Source organism: Panthera pardus, unplaced genomic scaffold (genome assembly GCF_024362965.1).
Source record: "Panthera pardus isolate Hobbes unplaced genomic scaffold, ASM2436296v1 HiC_scaffold_11, whole genome shotgun sequence".
In the NCBI taxonomy this organism is placed as follows: Eukaryota; Metazoa; Chordata; class Mammalia; order Carnivora; family Felidae; genus Panthera; species Panthera pardus.
In genome coordinates, this window is record NW_026526666.1 from 56,903,711 (window position 1) to 56,922,242 (window position 18,532).

The window sequence follows — 18,532 nt, forward strand, 5'->3', positions numbered from 1 at the left end:
TTTCCTTCTTTGTAAAACGGGGAAGATGATCTGATAATAGCACTACTTCACAGGGGTGCTAGAGAATTAAATGAGATAATATATGTACAATGCTAAGAGTTTTGTGTATCAGTGAAAGAATTACGTACGTATAAGCTGCTATTACTTTATTATTGTCTCTAAGAAACATATTTTACCTAAAGGGCTACTTAATCTGGCTCAAATGCTACTTCCCCTAAAGCACCTTTCCTGTCTACCGAAAGGTGGTTGCCTCCCCTTCTGTGTTTAATACTCTGTTGAGATATTGTTAGAGCTATTGGCACAATGGATTATAAGGGTTTCACCTACAGTAGGTGATTTACATATACCTCTTCTCTGCAGACTGAACTATTTAATGGAGAGGACTGTTTCTTAGTACAGTTCCACTCCAGCTGCCAATACTGAGCCCACTGCACTGTTACTAATTAGCAGCAGCAACAATTGCAATAAACACTTTTGTCATAAGAGTTTTACATATGACATCACATTTAATCTTCACAATAATCCTATAATGTAGGAATTATTTGGAATCCTACTTGATAGCTGAGGAAACTGAAATGTAGGGGCTGACTCACCTTGCTTCAGCTCACATAGCTCATCCATGGTGGGGCCAAGATTCAAGTACAGGCCACCTGAAGATCCACAAGTTTTGAACTCTCTGAACAAATATGATCTACTGACTCTCAGTGGATAAGTGAAAGCATTAGCCTAACAAGGCATTTTATAATAAAAGTTCTGTGAATATAGGTAATAAAATATGGGATGCTTCAGTGAAATTAAGGCATATGAAGTACAGATTTTGGAGTGCTCTAACTTGCCCAACATTTCATTCCCAATGTGCTTAGGTACAAAACAAAAAGTAGAAAACAGAGTGGTAAATATGATTCCTGTCATTGTAGGACTAAAAACAGGTATCAAATGAGTAATCAGATAAGTCAACAAGAATGTTTCAGATGACTAAAAGTTCTATAAAAAAATATAAATATGAAGGACAATTTTAGATAGAATGCTCCTCCACAAATGTATCATTTGAACTGAGGGCTGAAGGGTGACAATAAGCTAGCCACAGAAAGAGCTGGAGGAAGTGCATTCTAAGCAGTCAACAAGTAGCAAAGAGTTTGGCAGGTTCCAAAAATTAAATGGATATCAGTAAGGCATCCAAGGAGTCAGTAGAATACAGTGAAGTTGGAGAGGGAGACCATATAGCATCTTTAGGCCATGGAAACAAGTTGGATTTTATTCTAAATCCATAGGAAACCGTGAAAGGTTTTTAGGCAGAGGAATGATAAAAACTAATTCTTTAAAGACCAGTCTGGCTACTGTGTGAAGAAGCAAGAATAGAATAAGGGGGAATACTCAGGATCACTGACATAGTCTCAGCAAGGATGATGGCGACTTGGACTAGAGATACTGTCTTTTTTTTCTTTTGATTGACAAGTTTCCATACAAAAACAGGAGATGTGTTCTATACTTACTCTAGTTATTTACCCAAATTCAACTTCTAGTGTCTTCAGAGTGCAGAGAGATCTTACCTTTCTTCTCTATTGCCTTCATTGTACATACGTAGAAACTGAGGTACAGAGAGCTTACTGGACTCGCTAACTTCATGCAAGTAATTTATAGCAGACTTCACTCACTTAAAGTCAGACATCAGGGGGCAAAGGCATAATAAAACATGTAAGTTTACAAAATGTTCTGTTGTTCCTTAGAAGCCTGCCAAGATTCCATATTTGAAATCTGCAGCTCTCCTTCCTTTCCGGTCTTTTTACACTGTTTAAACCTCACATTAACTCTCATTATGAATATTACGTAGTCCAGCATTCAGCTCAGACATTCAGCTCAGACACGTAGATGGAGCCCACAGGGTTAAAAGAATGTAAGTAGAGTCAAGTCAGAGAATTGTGGGTTATGCCTGGGAGAAGTTCATAAAAGTAATTTTAAACTCTTCTGTTTTCTTTCAGTTCCGTCCTTCGTGTTTATGTGTAAATTATACCTTACTCTCTAGGTTGCATTTTGCCATTTTTCTCTCGTTTCCCCAAGAAAGCTCCCCAAAGTGACAATGCTTTAAAAAAAAAGGGGAGGGGGGCCAGTATGAAGTTCCTCTGAGTTCCTGCTCTCTTCAAGCACGGCTCCTATCACACAATAATGTGTTATTTTGTTGAATTTTGGCATCCATCTAGCTTGTTTGGTCTGAAGCCAAAAAATTAGAGTGTGTCGGTCCACCAGTTTCTCAGCAGAGAAGCTCTCTTCTCACCCAGCGAGTGTGCTGTACCCTTGGCCTCTGGCCAAGAAGGGAAATCCATTTTACATAAAGAATGCACAAAGCTCAAGTGCTCAGAGACTTTTTACCTACTAAAATAACTTTATGGACAAATGCCAGTCTGCTAGACACATTCTGCAGGAACATTTGGCATGCAAAACAAGGTAAAGTGCTCTGTGGAGGTAGCAAGTTTTTTAGAAACAAGGAAATGGCTGTGCGTGCCCTCGTGGCACGTCACGTGGCTTGGCACGGCCGGCGTGATTGGCTGCGGCCGAGTAAATACAGCCGCCATGTAAGGAGCGGAACGTCGCCCTTCGCTGGCTTCTTAAAATGGCGGCCTGAGCCCGCACCAGGAGAAGCAAGCTGAGTCCCACTCTCAATTTCCCCCCTGAAGTTTTTTGTTTTTGTTTTTGTTTTTAAATAAACCTTACGGATTTGAGTAGAAACAGATTTCTCACAACTTGCTTCCCCGGCTCAATTTCACAGTTCGGCATACACTCAGGCTCTGTCAAAAGCTTGACAATGTTCCAGGGAAAATATTAACTGTAAACTTTCCAAGAGGAATTAAAGGAACAGGCAGAAATGTCAGGAAGCCCTCCTTTTTGAAAGCATGTCCCAAGTTTGCCGCCTGTATGCGTGTTGCAAAGAAGCACATGCAGCCCGAGCTCAAATGACCTCCAGGATGGTCCCACTTCACCATGTCACACAGGGAAAGGGGAAGGGAAAAAAAAAAGAAAAAAAAAAAAGGACACATCCTCTTTGGCGAAAAGGCACGGAGGTCTCTCCCTCTCCCTCTCAGGCCTGACCAGTTGAACACTGCACACTCTGATGTATAAATATTTGCCTCTGGCTAAAGTTCAAGCAGCCCAGTGTGGCTGCCAGACACAACAGAAAACCAACATCCAAGGGAAAGTGTTTACTGCAGTGGTGGCCAAAGGAGCAACTGCCAGCAAAAGATCGCATCTGATTGGCTGGGCCTGCCTGTGGTGTTATCATAAAGCACCTGGCCTCTGGCCACTGGCCACTGGAGTGTTCCCACCCTTTCAGTAATAGTTATGTCCTTTAATGCACAGCCTTGCCACAGTTAATACAAGACCAAGAGACATGCTGATGGTTTCACATGTGTTCCTCCACAGCAAGGGGCCTGAATGAGCCAAACCACCCATATATCTGCTACCACTACTGCAAAACAAGGGTTTGCTCCTTGCAACTACCCTGGTGGGGCCGGTGACCTTTTCACACACTCCCGCCTCACAAAACCACGGGCATTTCTCAGGTCCAGGACCGCCTGCACACCCCCAGTTCTCATCCCTATGTATTCTACAATTAGATTCCTCCGTCAGCATCACTGGATGAATTTAAGCATCTTTGAAATTCCTGCAAGAAAATAAATTAGGAGCGACCCCTGATAGATAGCTACAATAGGTATTTTAAATAAAGCCACGTATCCTTCAAATGCTCTCTCCAAAAAACAAAATATACACCGCACTATTTTACTGGCTCTATGGTTCTGAAATAGGTAGAAATAAGAGAAGCTGCCCATCAAAAGATTAAGATCTTCAATAAGGATAAAGGAACTGAATGAGAAACAGATCTCGAAGAGGATCTTTTCAGAGAAGTTATGAATTCATAGTTTATGCTAAGCATGTAGCCAGCAGGGCAAAGTCTTTTCATGGTGTTCAGTATTCAGGGCAGTTCGAATACAATCAACATAAGTCACAAAATTTTTAAATCATTGTCATCCATATAACATTTCTAGCTTCATAAACAATAATGAATGAATCAAACTTTTCCTTAATGTTGCAAATGAAATGTTTCTGTTTAGTTGAGCTGAAAAGTTATATGGAAAACGGGACAGAAAAATCAAGGAGTATGAAGGTAAGAACTTCTTTTAAGTAAAATTTTTGATGTAATGGAACAATAATTTAGGTAAAGCAAGCCAAGCTGTTATGATTTCATCTGTTTTGAATAAAATACACATTTGCTTAATTGAAACATTTGCTGTTTGTTGAAAATAAAGAAGATTTTACATCCGCACACAATTTAGAGTTCTAACTTTGAAAATTCAAGGTCCTGAAGCTTGGTTGATCTTAGGCTTAAAGAAATTTCTGCATCTGAATTTGTTGCAAAACAAAAATAATATACCAAATAATTCCATATTCGATTGTCTGTAAAACTTTAACGATTATATTGGTCCTGTGTAATCTAACTCTTAACCAAATGTGTCACTAAGGTTGATCTGTGTTTGACCTCAGAAGCCCAGGACTTATAGTATCAAGTTTGGCTTCCAAGAGATCCCAACGAATCATGGGCAAGCGAATCACAGAGGAATGTTCTGTTCCCAGCTGTGAACAAGACAGAATTAACTCTGAGACGCTTCTTCCTGCTGCCCCGGGTGGACAGAAAGGTCAAGATGGTTAGCTCCTACAGTCTCAGTACCAACCGTCAAAACAACACGCATGTTAAAAATAGATTGTCTGTAGGCAACTAAAATATAAATGTAGAAAAAATTTTATATAAAGATAGTTTTAATATATTTAAATTTCGGCTTCAAGTACCTTAAAGACTGTAACATGAAACCAAGGAGAAAAAGGATAGAACAGTAATTTTCCCAAGTGTATTAACTTCACAAACTTTGAGTCTTAAAATTAAAAAAAAACAATCATTCTGACCCATGGATGACACTTTTCTTAGGAAATTCCTTGGATTCACAAGTAATTCATTGGGAATTAAAGCACAAGAGGCAAATTTACCACTTTTATTTGTTTGTATTTTGATAACTACATTTTTCTCAGCTCAATTTCTATGGAAATAAAAATTCTGTTTACTGTCAGAGGAATTTCTTTATCTATCAGTGGGGAATAGAGTTGAAATACTGAGTTGTTGTTGTTGGTTTTTTAATACAATGAAATGATCAAGGCATTCTAAGGTGCTATGATACATTGGTTCTATCATAACCACATAGAAAACCAGGGGCAACTGCTGTTTTATATATAAGTAGATACTTAAGACTTATCAACAAACGGCATGTTTAATAGTCTCTGGCATTTGCATGATAAAATGTTAAAACATTAATAAAACTAAACTGGTGATAAAAGTAATTCTATCTTACAGACTTTCACACTGAACAAAAATGTACTTTCTAAATAAAAACGTTACAAATGTAAATATTCCTTTTAAAGCTGCTGAATGCATCACTTTACTAGGAAAGGCTTAGTTATGTTATTTGCAATTCCCTCATTGCACAACAATGTACATTACTGTCTGTAAGCTCTAATTTGGCATGGCGCATCATTAATGACCTGAATGGTGGCTGTTTCACACATACATATTTAATTACAACAGCTGAACAAATTACATATTTATGCTTTATAAAGGGGATTGCCAGTCTAATTCATTTGCTATGCATGCAGGTACAGGACTCCATCTGCAACAGCATCTGCACAACAAGAGCTAACAATTATCCATTGTACAGCGAGTAAGCATATCTGGGGAAACCTGTAAGGGAGGCAGTCATATTAACCATTTCATTGCCTCAGGCCCTGTAATTTTTCTAGGGGTCAAAATCGTTTAAGACAAAAATTGTACCCCTTATATTGGCCACAGTCATTTAACAGAATCGGCCAACCCTCTCATCCATTCTAATTTCCAATGGGCTTAAGATGAGAGGGGTAAATAATCTAAATCCTACAGGGAAGCTGTGCTTCGAGTGGCTTCTTCTAGCGAGCAGACATTTCCTTAGGACCCTTTCACCTCCAGAACTCAAGCACAGGTCCCTTAACGGCCCAACAACAGCCTTTGCCACCGCGTCAGTGGGGCTTATCTTCAACCAAGACAGAGGTTTTGTCTTTGCCACCACACCCTCCATCACACCACAGACCTGGGTGTTTATACAGGATGGGCCTGAAGAACTTTCTTAAGAGAAACCACACTCTGAGCCCCTTCTGAGAGCCCTAAGACCTCTGCTGGGCCATTCTTATCATCAATATACTTTCCAGCTAAGCCACAACTAAAAGCTACTATTCCCTCTTTTGGTAATAAAGTCCTGTTCACCAGTGTTGCAACCTCATCTTAAATGGCTTCAGGACTTTCGTATGTTTAATTTAATATATCCAATGAGTAATATAAATATTCTGGACCATCACTTCTACTTCAAAACCCAAAGAGGAAGAATTAAGAGTCAGCCAATCAATAGTGAGGTTTCCCATTATCATTTAAGGCTCTTGCTAGGCAATAAAGAGGCTCCATGGTGATGGCCCCTAAAAGCTCCTTACGGCGTCTTTGCCTCTTTAGGCCGCAAAATCAAAGCATGAGTCAGAGGTGTGGGTTTTTTAATGTTCCCTCTTGAGTGATGGAGTTCAAGCCAGGGTCTGACTGGGTGAGTGGGGTGAAGGAACGGCGGTGCTGGGCAGGGCGCTGGATGTGAGGATGCACAGTCAGGGCCTTCTGCCCTCCTCCTTGGAGTCTGACTCCTGAGGAGCCAGGGGGTACTGAAGGGTGGACCCCAACATGTGCTCCCAGCTATCCATGCAGTTCTTGGCTATGGTAGGGCCAAATTCACACGTGGAGAGAGTCCTGATTCACTTGACATCAGCCACCTGTGGATGAGTCAGGCTTTGGTCAGAAACCAAAGTGAGAATGAGAGATGAAAGTCTCACTGACATCTTAAAGGCTGATGGACCTTTAGAAGAACCAGTGCTTTGCTTTGTGAATTCGAACCCCATATCGCGCTCTGTGCTGACAGTGCAGTGTGCTTGGGATTCTCTCTCCCGCTCTCTCCCTCCCCTGTGCTCACTCTCTCTCTCACATGCGCTCTCTCTGTCTCTCTCTCTCTCAGAATAAATAAACACTAAAAAACAAAACAAAACACCTCAGTACTTTCTCAAATCCAAATCTTTCACCAGAAAAAAAAGAAAAGTGCCCTCCATAGGAAACTATCAGAAATACAATCTCACTATGGTGCAGAAGTGGGGTTACCAATTCTCAGTTGGCCAGAAACCATACTGAGAAGGAGGGGCCTAGATAGGCTCTGAACTCACCCATGACTTGTAAAGTGTCAGAATATTAGAAGACAGGCTTTCTGAGGTGTTGAGAGGGCACTCTTCAAGGAGCTTCACATAAAGCAAACAGTTGCCCTCAAATTCTACTAGCACCCAGTACTCCATCAGACGCCTCAATCAGGAGCTCCAGTGGGAACAGTGCAAAGGCTGCATAATTTACAAAGGCTTTTATGAACCCTGTAAGGCAGCTGTGTCCACTTTATAGATGAGAAAAGTGAGGCTCAGAGAAATTAAGTAACTCACCCAACACACAGCTAACAAACGGCAGAACTGGGACCAAGCCCAAGACTACCCGACTACTCCAATTCGTCTTTCCTGCCCCTAAGTCTGATTTTAGCTTCACTGCACCCCCCTCCACCCCCACCCCACCCTTGCTGCCTAGCTTTACTTATATAAGGTTGTCAACCCCCTAGTCAGGGTCACCAGTCTGGATGCATCTTTATCAGCACTAGTATTGGCTTCAAAAACAAATGTGACAGGAACTACTGGTGCCCTTCCCACACGCTGCCCCCCACCCTGGAGGTCACTCGCAGCTGGATGGACATGCTTTCCAGCCTCAAACACAAACACCTGAGTCTCTCTCTCTGCCTTGGGGCTTTCTCTGTCCACAGGGCAGGCTGGAAGTGCAGCATAATTAATGTACCCAAGAGCGACCCTGAACCAGTGAAGGATACAAGTTGGCCCTTAGTGAAACAAGTGTGAGTTATGTTCTGTAGTCTCTAAGGGAGTGTGGGGGTGGGCAGAAGGATCGAACCTCAATTGCTAACGGCAATAATCTGCTCATTGAGACCTCTTTTATTGGACTTACCTCCTCCCCATACTTCCTGGGATCATCTCCCAAATAAACTATTTGCACCCAAACCTTTATCTCAGGGTCTGCTAGCAAGAAAACTCAAACTATAAAAACAAACATCAGCACTATTAGCGATGTAAGCTTGGCTCCCACGTCCACTATTAACTGTAACCGAATACTAGTATTCTGCCTTGATTAATTTGTTACCAGAATGTTATGTACAAACATCCTTCAAACAGTGAGTGATTCTAATAACGCTGTAGCCTTGCCAAAAGATGGTCACAGAGGCAAATGTTGCAGGCACTTGGTTTTGACTCCTGATGCTGCCCTTTTGTTTATATATTCTTCAGCACATTATTTAACCTTAGTGGTGATCAGCTTCTGTGTGAGCAATGAAGATAATGGTTTCTACACCATGGTCGGATTGTTAAGAAAAAAATAGGGCAGTTGTAAAAACACCCAGCATATAGCCTAGGTTCATAAAAGTTCATCGTTACCATTGTTACAGAACTAACGATGAAGCCAATATGATGTGGACAAATGTTAAAGAGGAAAAAATTCTCTAACAGTAGGATACGAGGTAAGAAACTTTTTCCCCTACTGTTTTGTCTATCCTCTAAGCCACCTTTAATTAACCAAGAGTAACTCAAATGTTTTAGCAAACTAACTCCTTTGCTGGTGTTGCGTGATATCACCCTAAAAGTTATGGGTGATACTCAGCACCGCTCTCTGTAAGTCAATGCCACAGGCACCTCGGTTGACCTTGGCAACTTTCAAAGCACAAAGCCATACTCTAATGCACTCCAGCCTTGATCTCGGGCGATCTAGGGGAAGTGGGCAGAGGGAATAACTAGGGACCCACGTAAGATAAATGAGCTCTTGTAAGGTGCTACATACCAATTCATGCGCTCGAAGGAAGAGATGAATGGTGCCTTGAAAGAGCTGATTTACTGTCTAAAGAGAAAGTCTCCTATAGATCTTCATTAAGAATGCTAACTTCCCAAGGTTGATTTGCAAGAGTGGCTACTGTGTGGGACAAAAGACAAAAAAAAATAAAGTTTGCAAATGTCAAGGTCTTACAGAACCAAGAATAGAGATGGTTTATTAAAGCTCGTCTTTATTCAGGATACCTTAAATTTGAGGAAGAGGCTTATGGACAGGGGAGTCTGACTAGCTTAAAATCAAGGAGGATTTGTATAGAAAGCACAGTCTTCCAAAACATACCGTCGGGGGATAGAAAACATTTTTAATATAAACACTATACTAAAATATAATAGAACTTTCTTTAATGATTCAGAACATGCCTGACTATCATGGTATAGGGCTAATTTCCCAATACTGCAGAGTTTTCCTGTCTTTAGAATCGTGATAACAATAATGAATTGTTAAGAATTAAATGAAATAATGTACATGACATCACTAGGTAAATGGTACTGTATAAATGTGTTTTAAGTCAGGGTTATTACTATGACTGTCATCATGAATTTACTAAATACTGTTTAAATTCTACATAGAAGGTATGGGAAACTGGAATAACTTAACCCCATGACATACATTTGAACTTATTTTTCAACTAACTCCTGATAAGCATCTTCTGAATTTTCTCATAAATACAGAAAACTAAATGCAGGAAGGAGAGAGATACAGATAATGCTGCTTTTCTCATTTTGGTATTCCCAATAATTGTCAGAGTTTCCTATAAAGGATTTAGAAGGCTTATTTTGCCATGGAAACATAATAATACAAATATCTCTTGAATAGGTGGATTTTAAAAATCAATTTATTATACTATGATCCCACTTTTATTTAAAAGTGCATAGAAAGAATGGAAGAAAAAACGAAAAAAGGGGACAGAATTAGAGTTACTTTTAATATTCCTCTATGTGTTTTTTCTAGATTTTCTATACTAGAGATAATATTACCTGCTTACAATAAGAAATACATTATTTTTAATATCAACACATTTATATGAAAAAACTTTATTGTTTTATTTTTATTTTTTAATTTTTTTAAGTTTATTTATTTTGAGAGAGAAAGAGAGAGAGAGCATGAGGGAGGTAGGGACAGAGAGGGAGGGAGAGAGAATTCTAAGCAGGCTCCTGGCTGACACAGTGCAAAGCCCGACGTGGGGCTCTAACTCAAGAACCGTGAGATCGTGACCTGAGCTGAAATCAAGAGTCGGATGCCTGACTGAGCCACCCAGGTGCCCCTGGAAGAAAAACTTTAAATAGAAGTAAGCAATTAGGAAGGATTTCATTTCTATCCTATAAAATAACTACTGAGATGAAAGGAGGAACTTGGTAGAACTACATTAATAAGGAGATTTAAAGGCATTTACCATTCACTAACTCATGCCTGCCCCCCTCATCCTGCAAAGTTTATGACCCAACTTAAAACAATAACATTTACAATAAAGACAATGGCAACATTTAAAAAGGGGGGAGGGGCGCTTCAGATTCTGTGTCTCCGTCTCTCTCTCTGCTGCCTCTCTCTCTGCCCCTCCCCTGCTCATGCTCTTTCTCTGTCTCAAAAATAAATTTAAAAACATTAAATACATACATACATACATACATACATACATACATACATACATACATAACTAGGGGGGAAAATCAGTATCTGGTAAAGAAGAAGTATGGCCCATCCGGTGGCCCTTTACCAGCCTCCAGGTAGCTTTGGCTCTTGGTGACACAGCCATTCACCAAAGGTGCAAGAAGGACATAAGGGCTTTCACAAATGGACTCGTGCCTCCCTCTCTGCTTTTCTTTACACACGTTATCCTTGCTACCTCCACCCCGTAACAGCCCTTTGTGCCTCTGGATTCCCACTCATCCTCTACAACTGAGCTAGAGGAAACCCCTTTCGGAGACAGCCCTGAGAACCGCATGTAAGTCTCTCACAAAGAAAGCTGTATTATTCACTTTTCTGTCTCTTCGTTGGACAGTGAGCTCCTTGATGACAGGAGCACAGGAGCACCGCGTGTGGCACACAGAAGGTGTGACAACGACCCAGTAAGAGGCTGTGATTACGTGACGTTACACAACAACACAGAAAGGCTTAGTTTAAAAGTCAAGAGTGAATAATGTTTTGGCGACTGGTCTGTTAACACCCAACACCAAGTCTTTGAGATGTATTTTTTGAAACCCTTGACACTGTCATCAGGGAGAAAGCCACATTTTCAAGAACACCAATATTTAAAACACATTCTAGCTACAGAGGGTGCTCTTCACTGCATGCCAGCGTGCCCCTCAAAAGAACAAATCATCAGTGCCCTAGCAAAGAAGTTCATCCTCAAATCCGAACTTTTACAGTTCAAGGTATAACTCGGCCCCATCAGGTACGGCTCGAACAAACCTTCTCAAAGACAAGATCTGTATCTTCCCTTCTTAGTCCCTGGGCACCTATCAGAGTGCCTGGGACATCAGAGGTTACCAGACAGAACCAACCCAATCTGCCCTCCCACTTCACCATGTGGGGGTCAAAGGCAGAAACATACCCTCTCCTTCTCAGTCTTCAATGCAAATGACAGGTGCCTGGCTACTAATTAGTCTTGGACCACATGGTAGTGCCCATCCACTCACTTCCTCTTCCTCATCTCCCCACCCCACAGCCAGACAAAACCGGAGATGACAAATTCTTCTAAAAGCTGTGGGGTACTACATCTCTATCCTGGTACTGGAATTCCCCAACCCATTCCATTAAAAGTCCATTTCATTTTTAGACCACATGGAAAATAAAAGAAACCATCTGCCTCATGAAGTATGTGTGGGCACACACGTCACTTTTGGAGAAGGTAACACTGCCTGGGGAAAGCCTCCCCAACAGCTTTGCAAACTCCCCTGGCCTGCTGAGAGTGCATGTGTTCCAAGACTGAGGAGGGTGGAGAACAGGCCCAGGGCACAGCTTCGGTTAGTGAATTTAGCCCTGGACCCCTCCATTTGCATGACGCCTTCACCTCCCAGGTTGCCTTTTCCTTTAAGACACCTCACATCTGGGAGGAAAAAAAGATGGGAGACAAAATGAAAGCTGAAAGAGAATAAAACAAACAGTGCTTAAAGTGGAAAAAAACGGCCAGATCCCAAAGCCATCCCTCTCTCCATCTACTTCTCTCATCAGCTCTGCCCCTATCATCAATCTCTATTCACTTTTCCCTAATACGGAGTAATATTTATTGAGAGCACATTGAGTGCCAGTCACCACGCATCCATTACCTCACTCAGTCCCCTCAGGTATCACCCTCATCCCTACTTGCCGGGGCAGTAACAGGATGAGGGAAGTAAAGTCACTTGTCCAAGGTCACACAGCTGCAACGTGGCTGAGCCGGGCTACCTGGCTCTAACTCTGATGTTCCTTCCATGGTGCACCCTCACCTCTCACAGGAAACACTTAGGAACATCTTCACCAGTCCTGTCTGGAAAGGTGAGAGAAAGAAAACACAGGAGAATCACAAGGAGTAAAGGATTGATTGAAGGCAAATAAAGCAATCCCTTACTCTTCCCTTGAGGGTACACCTGAGGGCTCTAGAAATGGAAAATGATTGCTTCTCCACCTCACACGTCAAGTGTACACAGTGATACCACCTTTCACACAGGAATGTGCATCTTCCCAAGGAACACTCATAGAAAGTACTTCTCTGTCACCTTCACCACAGAAATGCAGGACGGCTCGGCTGTGGCAGATGAGAGACTGTCGCCTTTGGAGAAATCAAAAGAGAATTCTCCGGCATGGAGAAGTGAAGTGACTTGCCCGCAATCACACAGGGAGTGGCCCGGGGAGAGAAGCCAAGTCCCTTGACCCCCTTGGTCTTTTCTCATTTTACTTATTAGCCAGTACAACTCTCTCAGATCTGTCTCTCCCAGCAGACTTCCATGTTCCTCAGCAAGAGCTGCCAATTTTTCTTTCCTAGATGAGCAATGAACCTTCCAAGGGTATCAAAACAAACAGTGGAAAGAGCACTGGCCTCTGAGCCAGAAGAAAATCTAGGGGGCTCAAGTCCCAGGCATTTTACTGGTTGTGAAACCCTGGGCAGGATTCACAAGCACTTAGGTTTCAGACTCCTCATCTGTAATTTGGAGGTAACAATACCTGCCCTCTCTACCCCATAGAGTTGTCAGAAAAATCAAATGAGGGAATGGATGTGAAGAGTCCCTTATAAAACTGCAAATACTGTACAAATATAAAGGATTATTATTTTTGGATTCAATAGACTTTCTCAATTGAAAGAAGCCCTGTGTAGCTGGATGGTCAAGTTATGTTATAAATAACCAAGAAAAATGTTCTGGTTCCTGAAACAATTTTGCCAGCCTGCTCGCTCCCACGAAAGGACACTGGTTGTAAAATGAATTAAATCAGCACTCTTTGCTATCTTCGGGACATAAATTGTTACTAGCTGAGGATAGGTAGGGGAATGGCTATTTTCAAAGGCATACAGACCTCTGCCTATAAAAAGCTGACCTTCCCTAGTCTAGAACACAGAGCATGAGGGCAAGATGGAAAAACAAAGGGGCTGCCTGCTGGTTTTACAACAAGAATTATCCAACATGGACTGCCTTATCTCCAACAATGGTTAAAAGAGCTCCTATGCTAAACTCAGCTTCTTGTTAAATATTTCAAGGATGCTAATGGAACCAAAAGATCAACTCCGTTATGCATCAACAGGCTGGCTTTATCCTAAAACCAATTATAAATAAACTTCTAAATACAGCCTGCTTTAAATATGCATTTTAAAAAAAAAAACATATCCAATCTTCATGCCATCCGTCACCAGCACATATCTGACTCATCTAAAACCCACTGTCTTCAGGGACCCAGTCCTGTACCTCTGTGACCATTTGCCTTCAGAATCATAGCTAGTGCAGCATTATTTCTAATAACTTCTAAAGGTTCCTTTCTCTTTAGGAAGCAGAAATTCACTGCCAAACACACTGCTTCCATTCACAAGATTATTTATGGCACTGATAATTGAATTCCGGTCACATGACTAAGGAAGACTGGGTTCAGAGGGAAAAGAACCTAACCATAATTTCTAGAGAGATCCATAAATTACTGCTTTTCTCCCCTGGAGGTTGAAGTCCTTGGAACTCTATGGATTCTTCCCCAGCATTTACGCTAAGTATGGAATCCTCATAGAAATTCTTCTCTCTGCACTCAGTGGCAAAGCTCCTAAGGTAAATCCTTTCAAATTACCCTTTGCATCAAACCCTGAGAAACCCTAAGGGAGTGGGGGGCAGGCAAAGGACATCCCCCCTTTTTTCAAGGATCACATGTTGCTGTCTCCAGTAGAGCACAGCCTTCCTAAGGGGGATGGCAGCTTAGAATTAAGGATATATTAACCTACTCCAGTATTCTCTTTCCCCAACAAAAGCACACATCACATCCACACCCAAATAAGCACAAGACTGTGGGCATGGTGGCCAGAGAGAGGTGGATTCTCTTATGCTTTCTCAGATTAGATCAGCAGGGCACTTCCTTCATTTCTTTAAGGAAGACCTACAAAAAATCTTTCCTAAATAAGCAACTCCTCCTCCTCCCAAATCCGATATTTAATGTTTTAACAAAGATGGGGCTTTAATGATTCAATGCAGCCTGAATTACAGATAACATTTACCTCTTATTATCCTTTAGCTCAACCAGAGAAGACATGTCACTATAGTTACTTTCAAAATATTTGCAAATTATGCTTAAAATAAAAATACAATGAATAATGCCAGTCTAGAAAGAACATCAAACATTTTTTTTTCCTCTAAGAAATGCCCTCTTAAATATATCACATTTCCATTTGCTTGGCTTCTTATTTCAAGTAGATGGGTTAAACAGCATCATCCTATTGTAATACTTTCAGCCTGGAATAAATTTAGCATTTTAGAATTTTTTCCACAGTCCCTTTTATTTAACATCTCAGAGAACATAATAAACAGTATTTGATAAAAGATTGGGAATAAAAGAAATTGAGAGAGTAAATAAATCTTCCAAGGTTACAGAGCCAATCTGGTATCCATTCAAAGGCTTAGACTAAGTATGAACTCAGGCAGCCATGTGTGCATGCACACACACACGTGCATACCACACACACACACACACACACACACACACCCACCATGGAGCAAAAGCAAATACTGTGTTAGTTGCTTAGGCATTATTTTCTATAAACTTTCTGTCCTTTTCTATTTAGGAAATAATTCTCTCTCTCTGTTTTTTTTTTTTAAGTGAAACTGAAAGAGTCCAGTAGCTAATTTAAAACAAACAAACAAACAAAGTCTGCTTCTTCAGAAGCTTATCAAGACCAAACACCTTTGCGGGTGCACCATCACTGATGTTGGCACAGTGTGGTGATAAGCGTCCAGCCGTTGAAAAGGCAGTGACACTAATTTTTGCTCAGCTCAGAACATCTTACGAAGTTCCAAAGTAAAGAAACAATACTTCCCACTACACTCAGTGAAGAACACCACTTTGCAGGGAAGTTCCAATGTTACTGATAGTTATCTTATTGTCATTTAGATGGCAGAAGCAGGTTGGGAGATGGAGGGAGCATATTCCCAGGCAAGAGTTCCGGTTAGGTTACAGTCCTAAACATGCAGAAATCCTACACTGGCTAGAGTACAGGGAAAATGCCAAATGCTACAGTCAGGCTGTAAGCTACCGTCACAGACCATTTACTAGCAAGCTGGATTTCTGGGGCTAGCCTAATAATGTAGGTCTTAGTCATAATTTACCCAAGATCCCTACAGCTCCAGGGAAGTCATCTTTAGTTTGACTATCTACCTACATTTACAGGTGTTACTCCTCCCCCCCACCTCCCCTCCCCCCCTTTCCCCCACCACCCCCCCCCCCCCCCATGCAGGAAAGAGTAAATTCTGCCACATTGCTATGGATCGGAGCAACTGTGAACCTGTCCAAATGCTACCTACATGTTTGGTCTTTCAGGGAGACAAGTGTTAACTTACTCATTCACTTACCCTCTTCTGCATCATGGATGCCTTTGGGAACTTGACGAAAGCTACGGCTGATGATATCCAGAAACTGTAGTTGGACAGTTGTCTCTGCATAAGGATTCCGGGGTAGCCCTGTGGGGCCGGATGAAGAGGCCAACACAGTGCCTACTGGTACTCAATAAAATTCTGACTGTCTGGCCTATGCTAGCTGTTACCATGCCTTCCAAGATAAATAGCAAACATCTAAGAGTACATGGCAGGAGCAGTGGGAAAGTCTTCCTTTATATACCACAAAAAGATCACAGTATAATTGGAGATGGCATAAATAACATTACTTTAATTCAAATCCCAAAGAGGAAAGCTAATCTCTCCTGTTAAAATTCAATCTGGGAAAAAAAAAAACAAAAACAAAAACAAAAAACTGGTTTACTCAATGATTTGACTAGATGAACATTTATTGAGTACCTACTATGTGCAAGAAGCCAAGATTTGCAGGGCTTATGAAAGAATCACAAAGCTTTTTCTACCCATTGGAAATTCAGAGCCAAGTTGGGAAGAGAAAAGACCAAGAGGTTATGACCTCACAGGACACGTTTTTTAAACCTTTTGTTTTCTCCCATAAGTAATATCTAATAACTACCTGTTGACCCCTGAACACTACTGCATACACAAACACCTAAAACACAAGGCAGAAAAGGAGCCACAAAGTCGGTAAGGTGACCGCATTGCAAAGCACAGACCCCTTTCCAAAAGGGAGAGTTGGGGGATCAGTAGAGACTTCGGGAAGAGATGGCATTTGCTATGCAGACTAAGGTAGAAGAAGTGAGGGTGGAAAAAAGGGAGGGACTGAGAGACCACAGTGTGAAAAGTGTCCCAGAAACAAACAGCGAGTGATCAAGTTGACTAGAACACAGAATAGATTAAGGGACAGGGCCGGGGGAAATACATATTTAGAATCTCTATTCTGTGCTTGTTACACAGTTGGAAAAACCAGGCTTCAGACTGTCTATGTTGCTTTTTAAGCTTGCAGCAGCAGGGGGAAAAAACTTGTAATATTTATCTGGAAGCTTTCAAGATCCACGAAAATTACTCCCCCCCCCCCCCTTTCAGGAGGAATCAACTGAATTTTGTAAATAAAAGATCCCCTTAAACAGAGTCAGGGCTAAGTTTAACAAGTTGCTATTTTAACCATTTAGGCTTGCCACGAACAGAGGACCCGATATGAGGAGCAAAGGATTCACAGGTTTGTTCTTTGTTTTATGTAGCCACATCTTGTCTCCAACAAAATTACGATAAGACAGACTTTGTTTTCTAAACAAGCTTGGGGCCTTCCATAAGCAAAGGAAGCAAGTCTTGCCGCAAAAAAAGCAAAATGCTGATAATTGGAGAAAAGGAGAATATTTAACAGCCATTCATAATTAAGCTTTAAAAACCTTGGGATCAAAGCTATGAGTTTATAGGAAACACCAAGACTATGACAGCCAGGGCTTAATTTTTCAACCCCTAGGAAAGAGACACATACCCTCCACCCCAGAAGCTTGAAACCATCCGAGGATAACACAAATATAATGTCGTTTTAAATAAATCTAACAGGAGAAGTTTTCTCTGAATATCTTCAAGAATCATAGCCACATAAAAATGCTAGTGTCCATTTATCTGCACATGTCTCCAGTTTGGGAAGCTAAAACTATTCCTTAAAGGGATCTCAAAAAAGATTTTTTTTTTAAGCCTCACCCAGCTGTATATTTAGCTTGAGTTTATGTTATAAATAATGCTCTTTTATTTTTATATAATCTCTCCTCAACATAAAAATAAAAGTGCAATTTACTTCGGTATTTTTTGTGTCAAAAACTATTATCTTTTTATCTCTATTTCTCGATATATACCTATAATACACATGCACACACAGAGATAGAGCACTTGTACAGAAGTAGATGTACCTGAAATCACTTGCTACAGAAAAATAATGTACATATAGCTCAATTCTTCAACTTCAACAAAAGCACTAATTGTTACAGGTCTTGTAGGTGGTATTTGCACAATTGGTTAAGACCTTACATGTATCAATAGGAGTTCATTCCACAAGCTTGTATGACTGCTGATGCCTCAATATTTAACATAAATGTATTTGTCAAACTTGGCTTACGTGTGTATGCATAAGGTAACACAGGAATCTTTTCGTAAAAAGCCCTGATAATGTTCCTCTCTCTAATCAAAACCCAGACCCATTAACACTTCCACAGTCCTTTGTCTGATCCATCATGTAAATGAAAGGTATCAATTGGCATGAAATCTTCATACCTTATTAACTTTACATCAAAATCTGTGTATGTGGAGAGCATCCAATTTTGGAATTTAAATAACCTTCAAGATTTGAGCTAGGGGGGTTTCCAGACACACCCAGAAATCTACTGGAAATAAGGATAAGCTGTGACATGCTTTTGAAAGATCGGAGGTAGAGGAAAGAAAA

At 40.9% G+C, this 18,532-nt stretch overlaps 1 protein-coding gene across 11 annotated transcripts in view; it reads right to left on the minus strand.

Annotated features, from left to right (window-relative positions):
* The window catches only part of NFIA (nuclear factor I A), a 571,401-nt gene that overhangs the window by 272,799 nt on the left and 280,070 nt on the right, over positions 1 to 18,532 (minus strand). The window lies entirely within an intron of this gene.